This window comes from Canis aureus, chromosome 24 (genome assembly GCF_053574225.1).
Source record: "Canis aureus isolate CA01 chromosome 24, VMU_Caureus_v.1.0, whole genome shotgun sequence".
Classification (NCBI taxonomy): domain Eukaryota; kingdom Metazoa; phylum Chordata; class Mammalia; order Carnivora; family Canidae; genus Canis; species Canis aureus.
In genome coordinates, this window is record NC_135634.1 from 10394750 (window position 1) to 10419375 (window position 24626).

Below are 24626 nucleotides of genomic sequence, written 5' to 3' on the forward strand. Positions count from 1 at the left end.
TTTTTAGAGTCTCTGCATAATCTAAAACAATTATGTCAGCATTATACTAAGAATGTATTTTAAAGACCCCATGTCTATTGTGCCATCGCTTGAAAGAGACAAAAGAACCCCTACTGCTTTCAACCACCAAAGTCACCAAGAAAATGCTATTTTTTTAAGTTTCCAACAATACACTAATTCATAATAAATGAACTGTACCAGACAAAAATATAGACATGTCAATAGTACAAATTATATGTTACAAGCTTGCTTTGAGTAATTTCATGGAATAGAATCACATTCAGTAAAGTCAAAATTATAAGACTGGAGCTCAGGATAAGGAAAAATTAATTATTAAGAGTAGTTTAGATACTGATTTAAAATACTGGGAAATCAGACACAAAAGACTTTAAAGCAGAGTGAATTGCCACTTAGTAGGTATGTTGTAAAATAATTTCAAGCAAGTCTTTCCCAAATCTAAGAATTTCTTTGACAACCACCTCCTGGGAAAATGTGGCTTTCGGATACACTTTAAAAACCAGTTACTCTATTCTGTTTCAGAAGTATAAATTTTACACATATTTCAAGCCAAGGAATAATTTCAAAAATAAAAATGCTTCTAAGAAAAGTGGAAGTGAATCTCAATTTCCCATTCCTGAAGAAATATTGCTAAAGGCAGGATTTCTCAACCACAGCACTGTAGACATTTTAGACAAGATAATTCTTTGCTGTGAGGGCTGTCTTGTACACCGTAGGATGTTTAGCAACATCACTGACTTCTACCTACTAGATAGTTAAGTGCCATTGGCACTCCTCAGTTGTGACAACCAAGAAAGTCTCCAGACGCTGCCAAATGACCCCTGGGAAGCAAAGCTGTCCCTCTGAGAACTCCTGCCAAAAACATAAAAATAAGTTTGGTACTAACTTCTACTTCTTCAGTTCCTCACAGACAACACCAACTTATTATTTTTGGTTGGCTCTATCTTTAATGTACTTTAAAAAGGGAACTATAAAGGAAAAGAGTCAAACTGCTTATGGTTCCAGAGTGGCTCAAAGCATGGGCTTTATAACTGTACATCTGGGTTCAGAAATTTGTAAAACTGCTTCGTACTAACAATTTAATACAACAAAATATGTAAAATGCTTAGTACCTGAACAGACAGTATATTTTAACTCTTTATTCTGTGCTAATTTTATATTTCAATGTATGTAGCAAACATGCTGTTATCTTATAATTCTGCAGGATTCTCAAAAGAAAAATCAGTACTTTATGTATTCTGAGTAAAATGTTTCTGATGAAAATCTCTATCTGCCTGAAGGAACTAGAGAACTTTTTTGGCCTGTTTTATCTCTCAATTATAAAAGTAAAACGTAAGCCTTCAGATCGGCTCTGATCCTGATCTCAGCAGCCAACATTTCAACGGGAAAAGCAGACAGGTAGTTGAAATTCTGAATATGCAAAACCCCACAAAAGAAAATTCATTTAAGAAAATATCAAGAGGTAAGCTGTCCAGGTCTTCCAAAAACAATTTCGTTTGTCTTTTTACAAAAACCCTGGAGTGGTTCTTACAGGTTAACTTGCCCTCAGTGATGGTCTTCATTGTTCTCCCTACCAAAGTAACCTGATCCTTTTTCTTGTATCCCACCTAGATTTTGCTATCTTCCTCTCCGTAAACACACAGACTAGAAAATAGAAAATTTGAGTGGTTGTCTAAACTTTCACTCCCCACTTGTTCATGCAGTAAGTCACCAAATTCTGTGGACAGTTCTTTGGAAGCCTCAAATCCCCCCTCTCCAAGCCATCCTCACTCTATCACTGCCAAAGTGACGCTTGTAATAAGTCCGAGGTCTGCCAACGGCTCGGCTTAAATTCATCTATTTACTCCAACATCCAATGGCTCGGCTTAAAGTCATCTATTTACTCCAACCTGATTATGGAAAATTCCAAACAGCTCAGTATGAACCTGAGGATCATACTATGCATATTGCCTACTACGCTCATTGCACTCGCGACCAACCTCGCTCTCCAATCTCACCATGCTCTACTCCACTTTACCCTCAGCACCTTTCTCCAGACGCCCTTTTTTCATTACTCCCGTAAGCCACGGATACTCCCGGACGCCGACAGTGCACTACTTAGCCTCATATGAACTCAGTTACAGCACAATGAAATGTGTAAAGCTGGCCCTGGGAATGACGAAAGCCATGCAATTAAGCTTGTTTCCCAGTCCCGTGCGCACAATGGGGAGACCCAGAGAACCAGCTGCTCCGAGAAGAGCCTTAAGCCCATTTGAGTTTGCACACACCCCTCCGTCTCCCCGCCAGCAGGCGGGCTCAGCACAGGAATTGGCTAAAAGGTAAAGCCACAGCAGACCCGAAGCCGAGGAAGGGGGTCGAGGGTCGGCTTTGGGCGCCCGGCCCGGCACCGAAACCCAGCCGTCCGGAATCCTAGACGCACAGGGCCAAGGCACGTTGGTTTCAAAACCCAACCTTAGAAACCCGAGGAGGCGCAGGGTTCGTTGACCCTCCCCACCTCCGCGCTCTTTGGGAGAGCGAAAAACAACACAACTCTGGTTTCTCTTCAGCATTTACCTCTCGGAGCCAAAACGAACCAGTAACTCTGTAACTGCATTAGCAGCCCTTCCCCGCGAGCCGCGTCCCAGCCCCTTCCCCCCCCCCCACCCCCGCCTAGCCCACCTTTTTGGCGCGCCGACTGCCCCACAGGCGGCCCTTCTTCCCCCGCTCCGTCCGCCTTCCCGACTTCGGGACCCGGCGGAAACTACTTCCTCTCCTCCCTCACCTGCCGCGCGCACTCCCCTTCTTGGCACCAGGTCGGTCCGCACTCCCGTTCCAGCCTGGGTCCACGACACCCTCCGCAACGTTCAACCCACGTTCCCCTCGGCCCGCTCCTCCCCCACCGGCCTCTCCGCTACAAAAGCGGCTTCCGGTCTGAGTCCGCCGCAAAAGAGTTCCCCTTCCTGCTGGGCGCGGGGCCCGAAAGGACGTCAGCGAGGCGGGGAAGACGAGAGCGGGAGCGCTTCCGGGCGGCCTCTGCAGAGGCGTGGCTGTCCGCCTAGCTGTCGCAGTCGCAGGTTTCCGCTGCGGCGACGGCTAGGGGCGGGGCCGGTGGCTGCCGAGCCCGGCATCTGTGAGTGGCTGGGTTTGGGGAGGCGACGGTTCTGGAAGCTGCTGGAAAGCGCTCGAGTGGCGGAGGTGACGCCAGCGGCCAGGGGGTGGGGCGTGATTAAAACTAGTGCGCGTCCGGCAGCGGAGGGATTACGCTGAGGAGAGAGTCCGGCGCGCGCCGCGTCGCGCCCTGGCCCGGGCGAGCCCGGGTTGGAAGCGGCCGCGGCGGAGAGTGACCTGGGTGGGTGGGCGGGCGAGGGACGGGCTCCCTGGCCTGCAGAGGTGGCGCGTGCCTGCCGCGCCGCGGCCTCGCCGGACGGGCGTGGGTCGCGCGCGGCCCCCGTACTCCGCTCTGCTAAAGCCTCGGTGCGAGCCGAGCAGCCACAGAGCGTGTGTTCACACAGGGTCACCACACACGGAGCTGCCCCTCCCTGTCTCCCCAAACCCCAGCCTCGAGGCCAGGGGCTTTTCTGCCAGGATTCTGGGGTGTTTCTCCTCCTTTCCTCCCTCCCAGATCTTCTAACGGTAAGGGGAGTAGCCAGAGCGCAGGGACGTTGCTCTCCACGACCCGTCCCGAGTGGTCAGCAGCCCGCCTGTCCCTGCTGCGCTCGTCTCAACTGCCCTGCCTTGTTCTCAGGAAGGGAGAATTCTCATTTAGTGGATAAGTGTGAGACTCTGCTTTCGCAGGAAGGTCATGTGGCTTAGGGGACATGGTGCCCGCGTGGGCTATTTCTGACCTGCGTTCTGCATCTTGGAGCAGCGTATTCGAGAAGTCCTTTTGGGCGATTGCTTTTGTGTCCTAGAGTGATACGTAGTTTCTGACCGTTTCTTCTTACAGAGTGACCACCGTTGGCATTTGGGACTGGGGGGGTATTTCTAGTGGTCTCAAAACTAAACTATATTCTGGAATAATGCTGGTAATTTTGATAGGACGGTATAGAGGACACAAGTCCTGTAACTAAGGAATTCCTCAGTAAAAAGGATTTTAGTTTTCGGTACTTAAACGACTGCATGTGGCCAAGAAATCCAATAGAGAGTTTGTTTTTCTCCAGACTGAAAAGCAGGCTGGTTAGGTTTTGTTTACCTTCTATCGTTGTACTTGATTATTAATATACTGGTATGTTTGTTGTAAGATATAGCTAGTTTTCTTTTTCAAATGAATTATGAAAATACGAGAATGTAGTATTTCCTTCTTGAAGTGATAGCCAAACTCAGAGTTTTTCCTGTTCACCGTTGCTGTTTCCATTTTTAGGATGGGAAACACTTTTTTTTTTTTTTTTTTTGTAATAAATGCTTGCTGAAGTGTTTGTCAGTTGAACAAAGATAATTCATTCGGTTAAAAATTGTAACTTAAATTTTAATATTGAGAAATCAACATCGCCAAACTGAATTTTGATATAACTTATAATTAAATTTGATATAATATAATGAAACGTTTGTAAAGTTGATTTATGTCTTTTAGTGCAAATTTGATTTTTTTTTTTTTCTTGCCAGGAAAAAGTATGTAATAGTAACAGAAACAAAATGGATGTGGGGTTTGGGATGTGGAAAGAAAACAGGATTTTAGCATATGCTGAGTTTTGACGCCAGAGCTTTTCCCCTCTTGTAAAAGATTTAAAAAGTTCTGAAAGACTTGATAAGGTAAAAAGAATGATGGCATCATAGGACAATCCGTTAGAAGACCTTGCCTAGAAAGGCTCCTTTCATTTAAAGTAGCAGGCCCAGGTTGAGAAAAATAAATACATTTATGTTTTTTCTTTACTAGTGTATTTGAATGCCCCTTCCTATGTACACTAGTCCCAGAAAAAGAATTAAAGCAATCTCCTTGTCAGCAGTGTGGGACAGAAGTTTTATTTACCTGTTTCCAATTAAAAACTAACAATCTAATTAAAGAGAGATTTTATTAAATTAATGAACAGCTACAATAGGAATATAATGTACAATTAAGGTTTTCTTTCCTTCTTTTTTTTTTTTTTTTTTTTTAATAAACTTCTCATAATGTCAGGTTTTGTCCCATCTGCTAGGTTGGATTCCTTAATCACAAGCCAAGTCTTCAGCCCAAACCTGAGATATAAAAGCAGCCTGCTGTGATTGGTTATTCTGATCTCCTCAAAAAGATGAGAGCTAAAGTGACTAACCATGGTTTTTAGCAGCACCTTTATGAGTACAGTCTATTTAATCTCTTATTTCATTCCAACATTCAGGAGGCTTTACAAACCAAGAACTTTTTAAACTTGGAGACAAAATTCATTTGGTAATAAAATATGACCTGAGTAAATGAGAAGTTTTTTATAGTTTTTATCCCATATGTTTTGCTGAAGAAATATTTTTATGTTTGCTTATGGGGTGCTACCCTTGGCCACTGGTATGGGAGGTGTAAGTTACATAATGATTTGTGTACCTTGTAACATTTTTATATTTCAAGGAATTATTATTTTTAAAACACATCCAGACTCTGGGTTTTGGTTAAGGAATGTGAACCCATATTCGTATTTTTGGCAGTACACATGTGTTGGTATTTGCATATTTAGAAAATTAAAACACTTTAGTTCTTGCCCTAAACTGAATTCAGTTGAGAGAGGATAGAAAAAAGTATACATGTCATACTGTAATATGCGCAGCCATGGAGATATGCACAGCCTATTTGTAAGTGTAGCCACATCAAGGTCACATGAGAAATTCATAGTCTGAGGATTTGAGGTTATTTCACACTTTAGACAAAACATGACAACCCATTATGTAGCCTAAACTTGTTTGCATTTTGTATGGACAAAATATTGAGAAAACAGTACGATTCTCAAGAGTCACAGAGTAGATACTGAAATATCTGATTTCTAATCCTCTTTTGCTGTGTGACCTTACATGAGTCACATAATTTTCGAGGCCTTGGTTTACAGATCTGTAAGTGAGAAGTTTAGAATAGATGGTCATTTATAGTTCCAATATTCTATCTGTAGATATTTATCCTTAGCACTATGCCTACTTTTTGTAAATGTTTTCCATTAAAAGCATGATCCTATTTTGTCTCAAACTGCGTTAGATGATCTAAATTTTGTATTTTTGGGGGGTTAGGTAATATTTCTCACTGTTCAAAATTCAAAATGAATATGCAGTGAAAACTTTTCCTTTCTGCTCCTGCCCCTAAGCCACCTAGTTCCTTGCCAACAAAGTAACCAATGTGAAGAGTATCTTGTGTATTTTTCCGAAAAAACGTGCATGTATATATAAGCAAATACTACATATTTTTTTGCATTTTTTATGTAAATGGTATTATACACAGTTTATGTACTTTATATTTTTTCGTTTATCTTGAAGTTCTGTGTCATATGAGGTGGCTTCTTACTCATTTTTATGGCAGCATAATATTCCATTGTATGATGTATCGCTTCATCAGTCCTCTCCTTTTGGGCATTTACATTTTTTTGCTTGGTTTTTATTAAAAGCATTATGTGGTGAATAACTTTGTACATTCATCATTTTCAATATATGTGAATGTCTTTTCCCTAAACAGTGGCACAGCTCTATTGGGATAGTGACATAGTTGATAAAATATGTTATTTAGTTACCAATAACAAAAAATTGATGGCTCAGGGTCTCAACAGTAATTACCAGGGTTCCATCAACTTTGACTTATGTTGCTGTCTCTGCCATTATAGTATAGTGGCATAGCTAGAGTAAACATATCAATAAATCACATCATCTGAATGGCTGTTTATTTGAGCCTTAGATGAAGCAAGTAGATTATATGTAGGGACCTTGTCCTAAACAATCAAATAAGAATATATGTAAGTATATGTAAATGTTTATGTAAATGTTTAAACACTAAAATCATGCAGCAGAGCAAGATTTTCAATGAGAGGCTTATAAGAATGAAGACTAATTGATGTAACAACATATTTCTGCTTTCCAGCTCATGTTTATTCCTGGGTGTATACTCATTGAGTACTATTTAAATTTATATTTTTCTTTTAAACTACTTTACCAAGCACATACATTTGACTTTATGTAAGATACAACTTTTATAGTATTCCCACTTTACCAATAAAAAAAACTAAACCTAGAAGTAAACAAATGACCCGGATTTGCATAGCAAAGTGGCAGGCAGACCTGGGACTCGAACCTGCATCCTCTAATTTCTAACAGAGGGCTTTTCCCAGTATATCACATGCTCTTATCATTTCACGTGTAGCTATAGCAGTAGATCTGAAAATGCCCAGTGGTTAGAGACTGCTTTAGGTACATCTCCTCTGCCTAAGCTCCAGAGCAACCTAGAGTACAGAAAGCAGCAGGGTGTTTTTCTGAAGACAAAAGAACATTTTATAAGTAATTATTGAAGTAATTACACAACATGTTGATTAGCAATCAGGAGGACTCCAAATCAAAAAATTAAAGCTGATCTAGAGAAACACTCTTCTTTCCTAATTGGGACACAGTCATCACTTGGAGATGAATTTATCAGTCATAAGGACTGGAGAGAAATTAGGATTATTTGGAAACAGTCTGACATTCATGCCAGAATTCATGCCATTTTTAAATTTAGCCAGGAAAATCTGAACCATCAGAAAAGGAGAATTGGTGAGTGAAAGAACTGCAAGAGACTTGGTAAATAGAAGGATGGAGAATGTGCTGTAGTAACTACATTCCCCTGAAGTTGGAATTGTAACATATGACCACCACCCCTGCTTTAGGGCCTTAATTCTGGCTGTTCCCCTTTTCCCTGCAAATTTGACTCTTACCCTTCAAGTGTCAGCCTCAGTTTCACTTGTCAAGCTGTCCACCCTATCTGAGTAGTAATCTGTCTGCCACCCCTATCCTAATACCTAATTACCACCTGCTCTTTGTTTTCTTAATTGTTTGTGTGTGTGTTGTCAGTCTCCACTAAGTTGTGTGTTCTGTGAGGGCAAGGACTACATCTGTTTTGTTCACTGTTATTCCATAGTTATAGTACATATTTGTTGATCAATGAACCATCTTCATGATTTCCAATTCATATGGCTGACAAAACCTACTCTTAAAATGGAATGTTTTCAACAGTATATTTCCCCACATTTTTATATTTGTTCAGCATTGTTTTAGAAGATGTGTATGTCATTTATGTGCTCATCTTCTTACTGAGAAAAATATTTGTCAACAAGCTTTTATCGTATATGCAAAGAACTATGCTAACTGCAGGGTGAATACAAAGGTGAATAATACATAATCCTTCTCCCTAAAGAAAAGTAGAAACATTTGTAAACATAGTTTTTATACAAAAGCAAAATGAATTAATACTAAATAGAGATGTGCAAAAAAAAAAATAGAGATGTGCAAGAAATATTCAGAAGCAACAATGAAGAAAATGGTTAATTTTAATTATAGGAAGTGCCTCACAGAGTTGAATTTTGACTTTGGTCTTAAGGATAGAAACAGTTGAGATGCTTATCGATATAGAGAATAGGGATAAATAAGTCTTTAGCTTTACTTGTTAGAAAGCCTTTAAAATAGTAATATTTAACACAAAGAAGTCTTATAAAATATTGTCATAAAGCGATCTTTATAAATGTCAGTAATAGGGATGCCTGGTGGCTCAGTGGTTGAGTGTCTGCCTTTGGCTCAGGTGGTGATCCTGGGGTCCTGGGATTGAGTCCTGCATCGGGCTCCCTATGGGAAGCCTGCTTCTCCCTCTTTCTATGTGTCTGCCTCTTTCCGTGTTTCTCATGAATGAATAAACTAAATCTTTTAAGAAATCTAAAATATGGGATCCCTGGGTGGCGCAGCGGTTTGGCGCCTGCCTTTGGCCCAGGGCGCGATCCTGGAGACCCGGGATCGAATCCCACGTCAGTCTCCCGGTGCATGGAGCCTGCTTCTCCCTCTGCCTGTGTCTCTGCCTCTCTCTCTCACTGTGTGCCTATCATAAATAAATAATAAAAAAAAAAAAAAAATTTAAAAAAAAAAAAAGAAATCTAAAATATATAATAAAAATTTCAGTAATAAAATTAATCTGGCCTTAAATATTATACTTCTGAATTGAGATTAACTTTAAAATAATTTGACTGTTTTGAGTAGGTTGATGCTTTCCAGCTAGTTGCTAAGTTATGGGTTCAATCTAAGAATTAGATTCTGATTGCTAATTGAAATTAGTAATTATTTAGTAAACTAATCAAGACAAACTGTTGAATGATTTTTTAAATTCTTTTTTTAAGTGATTTTCAAGCCATTGGTGATCTTTAACGTATGGTTCTCTGACCACACAAGTTAAAATGTGGACTATTTTTTGATGGTCTAATTTGGATTTCTTTTTTAAGTTTATAGTTGCTTTCCTACTCTTGTGTATTTTCCTAATATATAGATTCTCCCTCCTCTTACAAAAACAAAACAAAACAAAACAGGCTTTAGATTCACAGACCTGATTTCAACTTGTCCACTTATTAATCACAGTTCTGCTACTTTACAATTTTGTTTCTTCCAACAAAGTACTTAACTTCCCCGAGGCTTAAGTTTCATCCATATGATGAAAATATCTACAATCCCACTGTGTCATTTAACTATTTTTGTGACCTAAGGTAAATTATTTAATCTGTCTGAGCCTCAGTTTTCCCATGTATGAAATGAAATGATCTTAAATGAGGTGATACATGGAACAGTGCCTGGCAGTTAATAACCCTCAGCAAATGTTGGTTTCCCTCCATTATCTTCCATTTCATCTAAGCCCTGCATGTCTCTTAAAATTTGCTTGAAGTTCTGTTTGCTATAATCTTTCCTTTGATAACTCACAGCAGTCTCTTTTTTCCCCAAAGTCATTGCACTCACTGTGTATACCCTGGTTCTTAAATTGGTATGGATCAGTGTTATATCGGGAACTTACTAAAAATGCAATTGCTTGGGTCCTATTCCTGATTCTTTGGGTTTGGCGTGGGGTCTGGGCATCTGTGTTTTTTTGCCTCTCTCCAGATTTTCTGATGCTTACCAGTGATCATAATTTCTCACTTACTTGTTAGTTATATGCTTCTTATAGTTTATATTTGTTAGGCAATTATTATATTACTATTTAACCCTTCAGGTTGTCTTAGTTTACATACCAAATATACTGTACAGTTCATAAGAGCATGAAATACCCATGATAATGCTCTGTTTTTGGTTTAGAGGTTGATAGTAATGCCACCCGTTGCTGAAGTAGAGATCCAGTTAAGACATAAAATGCAGAGATCGCACAGATGAGGGGTCAAATACAAGTTTAATTCTGAAAAAGTTGTTTGGGAAATGTGGCTGAGTTTTGCAGCAACAATGAATTTCTAGTATTGCACTCCAAAATAAGGCTGATTTAAACCTCAAGTTTCTTCTGTCTGCAAGAATGGAGCTTGTCCTCCTATGTTTACTGTGTGATAGACAATAGCCCAGAATAAATGTCTGTCTTCTTAGACAAATTCCAAATGGAAAGGAAATAGAAAGTGGCTGAGCCTCAGAATTTTTTTCTTTCAAATTTATCAGACCAGTTATTCCCTTCTCTGCCAGGGAGGAGGTCAGCTATGAGTATTACTCGAAGAAAGTTTCATGTGGAGATGTGGAGTATGCCAGAGCTCTCATGTCCCCTGTGGTATTCAATAGGCATACTTGTCGATGGATTTTTTTTTAATACCTTGAATTGCATCAGGATACTGTGATTTTTAATATTTAAGTGGGACATTATAAAGCTACAATTTCAGTTAAATTAATTTATATCATTATATTTTACTATGCAAGAAAGTACCCCAAAATAGCTTAAACTACAAGTATTTATTTCACACCATTTCTGATGGGCAGGAATTTGGGAGTGGTTTAACTGAGTAGTTCCAATTCAGGATCTCATGTGGTTGTATTCATCTGAAGGCTGCATGAGTGTCTCTCAACATGATAGCTGGCTGTCCTCCAGAGCAGGTGATCTAAAAGAGAGGCAGAAACCAGTGTCTTATTTATAACCTACCTTTAGAAGTGATATGCCATCACTTTCTTGCTCAGACCCACTCTCATATACTGTGGGAGGGACCCACACAGGGTGTGAATACCAGGAGGCAGGGCTTGTTGGAGGCCAGCTTGGAGGCTGGCTGCACAATTACATAACATGTTAGTTTGAGGGACACCGGGATGGCTCAGCAGTTGAGCATCTGCTTTCGGCTCAGGACATGATCCTGGGGTCTGGGGATCTCGTCCCTCATTCAGCTCCCTGCATGGACCCTGCTTCTCCCTCTGCCTCTCTGTGTGTCTCTCATGTATGAAATGAAATAAATATAAAATTTTAAGATTTTATAAATAAAATCTTAAAAAAAATAAAAGTTTGATTTTGTTACCTCACATTGCTTCAACTGAGAGCAAGTAATTTAATAATGTTATAGTTTCCTAGCTGGAGATAAGAGGATGATTTTCTGCTACTGGCCTCTCCTTCCTGTCTAGCTCTGTCTAAATTAGAAATTTACAAAGTATGATCAAGAACTATCTGTGGTTTGTATGATCTTCCAGAGAGTCTGAAAGTTCAGGTGATCTATAGGCAGACTTATAATTACAGGTGATAATACCTATAATTTTTATTTTAATATGAATTAACTTATTTCTGGGAGGTGCGTCGTGAAGTACAATCCGTAGCTTCTGATTTATTCAAGCAAGGGTTTTCTTTTTGTAGCGGTAGTCTGAATGAGGTGGACTAAATGGCTAGTGAAGGTCATTTTCCTTACTAAAATAAACCACTGGCCCAAAGGGGTTAAAAAACACTTTAAGTAAGCATCAGTGGTGCCAAAGCACTAAAGAAGATCAAGTTAGTGAAATGAAATGGTATAAAATCATTCACCATTTGGGGGCACCTGGCTGTCTCAGTCAGTAGAGCTTGTGATTCTTAATCTTGGTATTGTGTTCAAACCCACATTGGGTGTAAAAATTACTTAAAAATAAAACTTTTGGGGAAAAAATCATTAACATTTTATTTTACTCATTTATTTCACCACGTGAGGTGAACTGTTTTATTTCATTATGAACTCATTTATCATAATTTATATTTCATATAATATTCTAAATGCAGGTTTTGTAAGATAGCAAGACATACATAGCAGTGTAAGTTTGGGGGATTTGAAATGTTTACTGAATTAAACAGTATAAAATTCATTTGTATAAAATCATTTATATAAAAAAATTCTTTTTTTAATGTTTTCCAACATCATGGAAAAGATAACTTGAAGATTGTGGCAGAAAATGTTTTGAGATATATTGATAATGCCTAAATGTTCTTTAAAATTCTAGGCATAAACTTTGTTCGGTCAGTTTTCATTTTAAGTTCCTTAAAGAACATCCATTAAGTTGTTTAAAGAATTTATACATGAATGACCAGTTATAGAAGCCTAGATAAAAGCATAATCAGATCTTCCACCTGTATTTAAGCTGTTTACTACATAGAAGCGTGTATAGAGTATACCTGCACCAGACCCAGTGCTCTCATTTGGCTCTTGTAATTTCCCATCAGGTAGGCATATTGGACAGCAACTTTCACCCTCAGTTATTAGGAGGCAGTATTTTGCTAGTCAGGGAAGAAATTTCTGAGAATTCATTTAACTTTCCAAATGTAGTTTGTTGTGCCTAATCCATAAAATGTTTAGTTTGGGTACTGATTAGCTTTGGGATGAGATCTCCCATGATTCTTACCATAAATGAGAGGTGGTAGTATATTTTTTCTGACTGTGGAATAGATAAACCCCCCTCAGTTGAGTCTTCAGAGCTTAGAGGTGACAGTTAAATGGGAAAAACAAACACAAACCCTAAAATAAGTTGAGAATTTTCTGAAAAAAAGGGCAGAGAAATACAGGAAAGTTGGGAGGTGTTAATCTTAGGATACTGTGCCAGCAATAATGAATATATTTACTACTTTCAGAAGCTCGTTTCCAAGACAGAAGAACAAGCTAAGTGGCTTCACCAAGAATCAGTCGGATCCATTCTGTAAGACCGGTCTTTTCAAAAACTCATTAAGAGACACCAAAGAAACATAATCAAATGCAATGCATGGACTTTGATTAAATCCTGGTTTGAGAAGAACTGCTGCAAAGCATGTTTGGGGGTAATTTTAATAAGCCTAGTTATAGAATATGTGAGTGTATTTTTTATTTTCCATATGTATTAATGGTAATAATTATGTATGTAGGAGAATTGTCCTTTTTTTAGGAGATGTATCTAAGTATTTAGAGGTGAAGTTATCTTCAATATTTAGAAGGGATGTGTGTGTGTGCATGTGTGTGTATATATATATGTACAAATAGAAAAACAAATGTGTGTTTGCTAATGTGTGTAGTGAATCTCTGTGATAGATAATGCGGGGGTGTTGTCATACTATAGTTTTCTACTTGCTTTACAAAGGACTCCTGAGAGTGTATCTTGTATAGCTACTGTCTCTACCTTCTTCTGTTAGCTCTTTGGCATCCAGGCCAGTTAGACTTTTCATTCCTAGTCCCCCACCACCACCACCCCCGCCACACACACACACACACACACACTATTCCTTTCCACATCATTGACATCCATGTTGCCAGATTTCAGGGTCATTTCTGAGTTGCCATTCTCCTTTTCCCTTTCCACAGCATTTGACATGGTTGTTGATTCCCTCTTACTCTCAGTACTCTTACTTCAAGTCGTCATCGTCTTCACCTTTTTAGTATTTTGTACTGGTTTCCCTCCTCTTTAAACATTGGAATGGCTCAGAATTCAGATATCTTCTCATTTTAATTCACTAATCTTGTCTTGTAGCTTTTAGTAGTATAAAGTAGTATATCTTCAGCCCCAACTTCTCCCCAGAATTTCAAGTTCACTTATCAATCAGCCTACCTGATATATTCACTTGACACCAAGTAGATAGATTTAAAATTTAGTATGTCTGATAAATGCTCGAGTCTCAACAGTCACTTCTACTCATCCACAAACAAAGCAGAGCACCTGTTTCTAACTACCACTCCCACATTCTTCCTCATCTCAGTGCTAGGCACGTCATTGATCTAGTTGGTCAGGTGAGAAAGCTTGGTATCATCTCTGACTCCTTTTTCCCCTTACAGTATACATTTAATCTAGCACATATGGTTAGCTCTACTTTTAAAATATATCTAGAATTCTGCACTTCTTCAACTCTCACCACTACCATCTTTTAAATCTTTTTTTTTTTTTTAAGATTTTATTTATTCATGAGAGACACGCAGAGAGAGGCAGAGATATAGGCAGAGAGAGAAGCAGGCTCCATGCAGGGAGCCTGATGTGGGACTCGATCCGGGACTACAGGATCACGCCACTGAGCCACTCGGGTATCCCTCACCACTACCATCTTAATCCAAGCCACCATTCTATGACAGATAATAGCAGAGTCTCTCAACTTAAGCACTACTGACATTTGAGGCCAATAGTTCTTTTTAGGGGGATGGGCTGTCCTGTGCATTGTAGGATGCTTAGCGTATCCTAGCTATTACCTGCTAGATACAAGTAGCAACTGCCTCTCCCATGGTTGTGATAATCAAAAATGTCACCAGACATAGCTAACATGTCCCTGAGTGTGGGGGGAGGATTGCCTTCAGTTGAGGACCATTGGATTATAGCAATAGCCTCCAGTTCTCCCTAATTCCTTGCCTCTCCACAGTTTATTCTCCACCTAGCAACCAGTGTATCATATAAACATATCAGTAAGATCATGTCATTCCTTTGCTCAAAATATTGCAGTGGCTTCCCATCTCAGGCTCAAATCTGTAAGTGTCTACAGATTCCTTCCCTACACGCACACACCTGTGGAAGAGCAGGTTATTCCCATTGTTCAAAACGTTCTCTCTTTATACAAATTGGAAAGGACACCCCTTTCACTAGGTAGATACAGCCCCTTACCCTACTTTATTTTTCTTTACTGCATCATTTACCAGTTTGCATCTTACATTTATTGAATGACTAGTAAAATTGGAATTGCAATAATATATACAAAGTCTATAGTTTTAGTAATGTGCACAGTTGTAATGATGTGCCAAGATAAGTGCTAAAATTTCAAGAAAGGCTTAGCGCCTAACCTAGCCCAGAGATTTTTTTTTTAAGATTTTATTTATTCTTGAGAGATACAGAGAGACACACAGAGGGAGAAGACATAGAGACATAGGCAGAGGGAGAACCAGGCTTCATGCAGGGAGCCCGATGTGGGACTTGATCCCGGGAATCCTGGATCATGCCCTGAGCCAAAGGCAGATGTTCAACTGCTGAGCCACCCACGTGTTTCTAGCTGAGCGATTCTTAAAAGATCTCTCAGAATAAATGTCTAAATAGGACTTAGTCTGGTAGTATAGAAGAAGAGAAAGGTATTAATAGAAGAATAGAAAGAGGGGAGCAAATGATTAGTTCAGTTTTGAACGGATTCCAGGATCCGTCCATGAAATTATTTCATCAGGTGGTAGAGAGGTATAAGTTTTGATCTCTCAAGAGACATCTGGGCTGTAGATACAGGTTTAAGAGTAATCAGTAAGTAGACAGAAATGAGAGAATGTTTACATGTCCTAATTGGAAGGATAGGCCTGAAATGTAGTCTCATAACCTAAGGAAATTCCCTAATCACATACCACAGGGGAAAATGTAGGGTGGTGGGGGGAGATAAAAGACTGCTGATGTGCTTCCCTAAGACAAGGGAAACGAATGAGATTGAGTTAGTTGGTCATTGTACTTTAGAACTCTTTCCCTTACTTCAGTCTGGTTTAAACTGAATAATTGTTCTTCCTCAGGGCTTATCAAAGTGTTGATTAGATCAGACCAATAGAGCCTGCTGGTTATGACTAGTAATAGATACCAAGACTCTAACTTCCATACCTTAGAAAAATCAGTTTTTCAAACTTGGAAATTTGGAGGTGGAAACTTTAAAGTATAGATTATGAAGTGTTTTTATTTCATTCTTACACTCTTAACTGGAGATAGTAAACTAGCATGTTTTAGTCTAACAGTGATCTGTTCAGCAAACTACAAAACCTTGTGGCTTTAAAAAAATGCTTATTTCTAATAATTCTGTAGGTCACTGTAAAGTTCTACTGGTCTCACCTGGGTCCTGTCATGCAAGCCGCAGTCAGTCGGCAATGTGGCCTGGGACTGAAGGGTCTCAGGATGGCTACACTGGCATATCTGAGGCCATGGTGCTCCCTGTCAGTTGGGCATCTCTCTCCCTCTCCAGGCAGTCTCCTCATTCATGATCTCCCTTGGGCTTTCCAACATGGCAACAGAAGTATTCCAAGAGGGCAAAGCCTACAAGGCTTCTTTAGGCCTAGTCTCAGAAGTTGCATAAGATCAATTCTCTTGCATTCTACCACACTATTATATATGCAGATTCTCAAACCTCACAACAATGCTGCAGAAAGTGGGTACCATTATTATTTTCATTTTTAAAGTGCAGAAACTAAAGCTCAGCACTAGTAGTTTGACCACAGACACCAAAAAGGCAAGTCACAAAACCAAACGTGGGTTTCAGATTCTCTTTACCAATTAGCTAACTTTGTGATGTTGATTGATCTGAGCCTGACTCCTCACCTATAAAACAGTAATACTACTATATAGAATTATTTTCAGGATTGAATGATTTGCCCTCTGAAGTACTTAGTAGAAGCAGTTCAAGGTCATAGCATAGGAAGATCCTAAACTCTTCTCCTCCCACAGACACACCAAATCTACAGCTATATATGGAACAGTTCCCTTTGGAAAAGACCTAAAAACTAACCAGAGGGTTCTTCTACAAAAATTCCTCTAAAAGGCTACGTAGAGACCAGTTGAAGAGGCAGAGATGTGGTCTCACTAAAAACCCCATCTCCAGCATTGCAACTCACAATTGGGTGAGGTCATACAAATAACAGCACTTCTCTGTGAGGAGCAGGAGATTCCTGCCTCATGTTGGTCACTCCAATTCTTGTGACCTGCATCAAAGAGACCCCCAAAACACCTGGCTTTGAGAATCAATGAGACTTACACATCCAGGAGAACCAAAAGGCTATAAAGGATTCCACTTTTAAAGGACTTGCATGCAGACTCACTCATCCCAGCACAAAAGCAGCAGTTTGCAAAGCACCTAGACTTTGTATGAAGAAGATTAATTTGTTAATCTTAAAGCATCTGCCAGAAGGTAGGGGCTGGTTTCAGTTTTCTTTGGGGAAAGAGGCACTGTTAGCACCAGCAGGCACATAACAGTCACAGCACTCTCCTGCTGCCCGGTTAAAGCTGGCAAGAACACCAATATACTTCCCCACCACATTGCTAAAGCTGGCAGGCATGTCCCAGCCCTGTGCTCTCCTGCTGCCTTGCTAAAGCTGTAGCTATATAATCCACATAGGGGATGCCCTTTGATTACTTGGCTCTGGAACAGACATTCAGGTCCAGGAAGCTCAGAGAGAATTCCAAATAAGATGACCCCAAAGAGAGACCTACTCCAAAATAAACTAATTAAGTGTCAAAGAGAATTTTAAAAGCAGCAAGAGAGAAACGACATTATATACAAGGGAACCCCCATGCAACTATCAGCAGATTTTTTAGCCAAAACTTTGCAGGCCAGAAAGGAGTGGCATGGTATATTCAAAGTGCTGAAAGAAAAAAAAAAACTTCCAGCCAAAAATATTCTACCCAGCAAGGTTATCACTCAGAATTAAGGGGAGATAAAGCATTTTCCAGACAAGGATAAACTGACGGAATTTATCACCACTAAACTGGCCTTATAAGAAATGTTAAAGAAACTTCTTTAAGCTGAAAAGAAAGGACACAGAAAACCTGTGAAAGCAAAAATCTTCCTGGTAAGGGTAAAAGTAGTGGATTAATCATTTAGAAACCTTAGTATGAAGGTTAAAAGACAAAAGCAGTAAAAGTAACTAAAACAATAATAATTAAGGAATACACAAAAGATATAAAATGTGACCTCAAAACATGGGCAGGGGTATAAAAATGTAGACTTTTAGGATATGTTCAAACTTAACTTGCTATCAACTCAGACTGTTAGATATAATATGTTTATGTTAAACATAAACCTCATGGTAACCATAGGACAGAAACTTAACATAAGTTACACAAAATATAATGAAAAAGGAATCTAAGCACAACACTACAAAAAATTATCAAACCACAAAGGAAGAGAGCAAGAATAGAATAAAGCAACAGGAGCTACAAAACAGAAAACAATGAACAAAATGGCAATAAATACATACCTATCAATAGTTACATGTAAATGGACTAAATCTCTAACCAAAAGGGACAGAGTAACAGAATGGATAAGAAAAACAAGGGATGCCTAGGTGGCTCAGTGGTTGACTGTCTGCCTTTGATTTAGGTCATGATCCTGGTGTCCTGGGATCGAGTCCCACATCAAGTTTCCTGTGAGAAACCTGCTTCTCTCTCTGCCTATGTCTCTGCCTCTCTGTCTCAATATCTCATGAATAGATAAATAAAATCTTTAAAAATAAAAGGAAAACAAGACTCATCTATATGCTGCCTACAAGAGACTTCAGGTGTAGGTTACATAGACTGTGAAAGGAGAGGGGTGGAAAAAGCCGTTTCATGCAAACGGAAACCAGAAGAAAGCTGGGAGAGTAATATTTCTATCAGACAAAGAAAAGCTATCTTATGATATCTCTTCAAAAAATAAACAAGATTGGGGCATCTGGGTGGCTCAGTTAAGTGTCTGCCTTTGTCTCAGATCATGATCCCAGGGTCCTGGGATTGAGCACCACATCAGGTTCCCTGATCAGCAGGAAGAATGCTTCTCCCTCTCTACTGCTTGTGCTCTTTTGTGCTTATGTGCGCTCTCTCTCTCTGAAATAAATAAAATCTTTTAAAATAAAACATTGACAGACTTTCAGACTAAGAAAAAAAAGGGGCTCAAATAAAATCTGAAGTGAAAAGGGAGAAATTACAAATGATATCAAAGAAATGCAAAAGATCCTAAGGGACTACTATGAATGATTATATGCCAACAAATTGGACAACCTAGAAGAAATGGACAAATTCCTAGAAGCATACAATTTTCTAAGACTGAATCATGAAGAAACAGAAAATCTGAATAGACCAGTTACTAGTAAGGAAAGTGAATCGGTAATCAAAAAATCTCCCAACAGGACACCTGGGTGGCTCAGTGGTTGAGCATCTGCCTTTGGCTTTGGTGGTGATCCTGGGGTTCTGGGATCATGTCCCACACCAGGCTCCCCACAGGAAGTCTGCTTCTCCTACCTACATCTCTGCCTCTTTCTGTGTCTCATGAAAAAATAAATAAAATCTTAAAAAAAGAAGAAAAAACTCTTCCAACAAACAAAAGTCCAGCACCAGACAGCTTCACTAGTGAATTCTACCATTCAAAGAAGATTTAATACCTATCCCTCTCAGATGCTTCCAAAAAATTGAAGAGGAGGGAACACTTACTCATGTACAAGGCCAACATTACCTTGATACCACAAGACACCACACACAAAAAATTACAGGCCAACAACCCTGATGAACATAAATGCAGAAATTCTCAACACAGTATTGGCAAACCAAAATTCAACATGTGTTAAAAGGATCACGTATCATAAGTGGGATTTATTCCAGTGATGCAAGGATGGTTGAACATCTGTAAATCAGTCAGCGTTCTACACCACAGTACAAAATGAAGAATTAAAAATCTGATCACCTCCATAGATGCAGATAAAGCATCTGACAAAACTTAACACCCATTTATGATAAAAAACTCCCAACAGGTTGGATGTGGAGGGGACATATATTAATATAATACAGGTCATGTGGTCACTTCATTTACAATAAAGGAGCCAAGAATATACAGTGGGGAAGGGACAGTTACTTCAATAAATGATGTTGAGAAAACTGGACAGTTATATGCAGAAGAATTAGTGTATTATCCATAAACAAAATTTATAAATAACACCATAAACAAAAACTAATTCAAAATAGTTGACAGACTTAAATGTAAGACCTGAAATATAAGACTTAATTAAGACCATAAACTCCTAGAAGAAAACATTAGGTGGTAAGCTCCTTGACATCAATCTCAACAATGATTTTTTGGATTTGACTCCCAAAGGCAAAGTCAGTGGCAACAAAAGCAAATATAAACAAGTTGGACATCAAACTAAAAAGCCAGCACAGGCACTTGGGTAGTTCAGTCAATTAAGCTTCTGCCTTCAGCTCAGGTCATGATCCCGCAGTCCTGGGATTGAGCCCTGTGTTGGGCTCCCTGCTCAGCGGGGGAGTCTGCTTCTGCTCACTCCACTGTACACACACCCTCACTTTCTCCCTCAAATCTTTAAAATTTAAGAAAATAAGCTGCTGCACAGCAAAGGAAACTATCAACAAAATGAAAAGGCAGCCTACTGAATAGGAAAAAAAATATTTGCAAATCATATGTCCAATAGGGGGTTAATATCCAAAAATACATAAAGAACTCATACTACTTAATAGCAGAAAAAGCAGCCCAATTAAAAAGTGGGCAGAGAAACTGAAGAGATATTTTTCCAAAGAAGACATACAGATGATCAACAGGTACCTGAAAAGATGCTCAACATCACTAGTCATCAAAGAAATGCAAATCAAAACCACAATGAAATATCACTCCACACCTGTTGGAGTGACTGTTACCAAAAAAAATGAGATAACAAGTGTTGGTGAGGATGTATGGAAAGGGAATCCATATGCACTGTTAGTGGGAATGTAAATTGGTGCAGCCACTGTGGAAAACAGTATAGAGGTTCCTCAGAAAATTAAAAATAGAGTTACCATATGATCCAATAATTCCACTTCTGGGTATTTATCTGAAGAATATGAAAACAGTAATTTGAAAAGATAGATACATCCCTATGCTCATTGTAGCATTATTTACAATAGCCAAGATACAGGAACAAGTGACCTACACACACAATGGAATACTACTTGTTTATAAAAAGAATGAAAACCTGCTATTTGTGACAACATGGATGGAACTTGAAGAAATTATGCTAAGGAAGATACGTCACGAATACGAATACCTTATGATTTCACTTAAATGTGGAATCTATAAAAACAAAACTCATAAATACAGAGACCAGATTGTGGGTTGCCAGGGAGGATGGGTTTTGAGGGGTGAGCAAAATGGGTGTGAAAGAGGTCAAGAGGTGCAAACTTCCAGTTACAAGTATATGATAGGATGTAATGTACAGTATGGTGACTATTGTCAATAATATGTTGCATATTTGAAAGTTGCTAAGAGGAAATCTCAAGTTTCACTAGAAAAAAAATGTTCTTATGTTGTACGGTGACAGAGGGTAACTAAACGTATTGTGGTGATCATTTCCTGGTGAATACAAATATTAAATCATTATGTTTTACACCTGAAACTCATAAGTGTTATATTGCCAATTATACCTCAGTTTAAAAAATAATGAGGGGCAGCCCGGGTGGCTCCAGCAGTTTAGCACTGCCTTCAGCCCAGGGCATGATCCTGGAGACCTGGGATCGAATCCCGCATCGGGCTCCCTGCATGGAGCCTGCTTCTCCCTCTCTCTCTGCCTGTGTCTGTGCCTCTCTTTCTCTGTGTCTCTCATGAATAAATAAAATCTTAAAAATAAATAAATAAAAATAATGAAAATTAAGCACTTAAAGTGCATGATACAGAGCAGGTACTCAAAAATGTTAATTTTACAACCTTTCTCATACTCTTCTCAAGTTCCTTTATTAAGAAATGCTTTTATACATGTTATTTGTCTCGTTATCTTTTAAAAAAATTTCAATGACCCAGACTAGAATTATTATCAAAGGAGACTGTCATTAACATTCTAATAGTAGAGCAATAATAAACTTCATCTGATGGAACTAGTTATTATAAAAATGCAGCCCTAGCTGTTCTACCCTAAGGTGTTAGTGGCTGATGATCACTTAATATATTACTCTTCCAGAAATTATTTACATTTTCAGAGGAAATAAAATGCCAATAAAGGAATAGAATAAAAGAATTTTAGGTTTTGTGGCAAGCCAATGAGGAAGCTATGATTAGGAAAGGGATCTTATGGTGGTACTCCTTGTGGTCTGCCTATGTCCATGGGCAGCCCTGGCAATTTATTAAGTCAGTCATATATACAATTCATAGATTTGGGTTTGTATAGAGAAAAAAAGATTCCTTTTAATGAATTCAGATTGTCATGTGATATGTGATATTTCATTTGCATATGTGACATTTAGGTAAATACAGATGCAGTCACTGTACTATAAATGCAAACTCCAGTGCTGACAAATTAAGGTTTGGGCCTTTTATGGGCTGAATTGTGTCCCCTTCCCAAATTCATATATTGAAGATTTAATTCCCCATTCCTCAGAATGTGACTATATTTAGAGATAAGGTCTTTAAAAGGGTGATTAAGTTAAAATGAAATCTTAAGGTTGAGCCTTAATCCGTTATGACTGGTGTTTTCATAAAGAAAGGAGATTAGGACACAGACCTGCACATATACAGAGGGAAGACCACATAAGGATACAGTGAGAGGATGACCATCTACAAACCAAGGAGAAAGGCCTCAGAGGAAACCCAACCTGCTGACACCTTGATCTTGGACTTCTAGCCTTCAGAAATAAATTTCTGGGCGTGCCGGCTGGCTAAGTGAGTGGGGCATATGATTCTTATCTCCAGGTCATGAGTTTGAGCCCCATGTTGAGTGTAGAGATTACTTAAAATCTTTTAAAAAATAGGGCAGCCTGGGTGGCTCAATGGTTTAGCGCCACTTCGGCCTAGGGCGTGATCCTAGAGACCTGGGAATCCCATGTCGGGCTCCCTGCATGGAGCCTGCTTCTCCCTCTGCCTGTGTCTCTGCCTCTCTCTCTCTCTCTCTCTCTCTCTCTCTGTCTCTCATGAATAAATAAATAAAACCTTTACAAAAATCTTTTAAAAAATAATAAATTTTTGTTATAAGGCACTCAATCTATGATATTTTGTTATGGCAGCCCTTGCAAACTAATACAGGGGCTAGGCCATTTTCTACACATACAACACGGTATGTAATGATTGGTATTTTTTCAAAGCCAAAAATATTTGTTAATCAGAAATCAGAAATGCATTATAGGAAACTTTTCTTACAAAGTAACCAAATTATGATGTAGCATTCGAAATAGAACAGATTAGAAATGTGTTTTTAGGGGATCCCTGGGTGGCGCAGCGGTTTAGCGCCTGCCTTTGGCCCAGGGTGTGATCCTGGAGACCCGGGATCGAATCCCACATCGGGCTCCTGGTGCATGGAGCCTGCTTCTCCCTCTGCCTATGTCTCTGCCTCTCTCTCTGTGTGACTATCATAAATAAATAAAAATTAAAAAAAAAAAGAAATGTGTTTTTATCCTTTATCTTACCACCATGGCTATAACTCTTTTACTTATATTTCTTTACCCTATCACCCTACCCTACACTGCCTTGTCCAACACACATGCACACCAGGTGGCTGGCTCTTTTGCCTTCAGTCCTTATATTTTCAGATCTACTCTCTTAACAAGCTTTAGTTATTTTTTTAAGCTACAAGAGAATTATCCATGTTGCTTTTCTGCCTTCACTCTCTAGAATAAACACATGAGTAGCCCAGTTGAAGGAGGAGAGAAAGCCTTAACATTTATGGAGCACCTGTTTTATGCTAGGTACTATGTTGTGCACTTTACATAAACCATCCACTTTAGTGAGAAAACAGCAGTGGCCCAATTTAGAAAAGGAGAAGGAAAAGCAACAGTAATAGACTTGTGACATCACTGGAACTTTGTGTCTCTGGCCAGTGCCCTACTTTCTATATACTCAGCCCTGCCATTATCAGATAGATCCACAATACCTGATGGTTCTGAAAAGTATCTTAACTATTGAAATTTCTAGATGTAAATTGTTTTATGAGATATGAAAGCTGCATGTCCTTGCAGAGTACCTTTGGGGAATGGCCCTAGAAATAGCATGGGGTGCTAGTGCTTCTGAGAGTATGTCACTGACGGTCATAAGGAATTTGCATATGCATATGCCTTTCTTAATGGAGAGTAACTGGAGGAAAAATGGAAAAAGTTGTTATCCTTTGAACTACTATGATAGTTATAATAGTTACAATAGTGAAGAAAAGACAGCTAGCTATAAGGACATGCCTGGTCTGGTATAAAATATCTTCCACCTAGCTATGAAAAAAATGTGAAATGGTTTCTTTGGGCTTGATATTCTGAAGAAAAGGATCCTAAGGGAAAAGAAGCTTGTTAGCCTTAAATTTTAGGGTTCAGCAAATTATGGCCAGTGGGTTTGATTTGGACTGAGGCCTGTTTTTGTGTGTCCCTTGGCTTAAGAATGAATTTTACATTTTTAAAGAGTTGCTTAAAAATATGATGGAGACCTTATATGGCCCACAAAACCTAAAATACTATCTGACTCTGCAGAAAGTTTGTCATCCCTTGCATATTATTAAAGAGGATCTGTTTTGTGTTTCCTGTTGAAAGACTGGTGGTGTACTATAAATACGAGAATTTTTTCTGAACACTTGTAGTATTTCATAGAATTATTCAATTTTATGGTGTCTGAGTGGCTCAGTTGATTA

The 24626-nt window shown here is 39.1% G+C and overlaps 2 protein-coding genes across 7 annotated transcripts in view; one reads left to right on the plus strand and one right to left on the minus strand.

Annotated features, from left to right (window-relative positions):
* Positions 1–3123, minus strand: part of USPL1 (ubiquitin specific peptidase like 1) — a 33341-nt gene extending 30218 nt beyond the window's left edge. Inside the window, exon 1 of one of the 5 annotated variants that reach the window (XM_077868210.1) lies at positions 2780–3123. The gene's annotated coding sequence lies outside the window, so the exon portion shown is untranslated. The other 4 variants (XM_077868206.1, XM_077868207.1, XM_077868208.1 and 1 more) reach the window with 4 other exon arrangements.
* A 340-nt stretch (positions 3124–3463) lies between these two features.
* The window catches only part of HMGB1 (high mobility group box 1), a 126283-nt gene continuing 105120 nt past the window's right edge, over positions 3464–24626 (plus strand). For both annotated transcript variants that reach the window (XM_077868213.1, XM_077868214.1), the window contains exon 1: positions 3464–3630. The gene's annotated coding sequence lies outside the window, so the exon portion shown is untranslated. The remainder of the gene's footprint in view (positions 3631–24626) is intronic.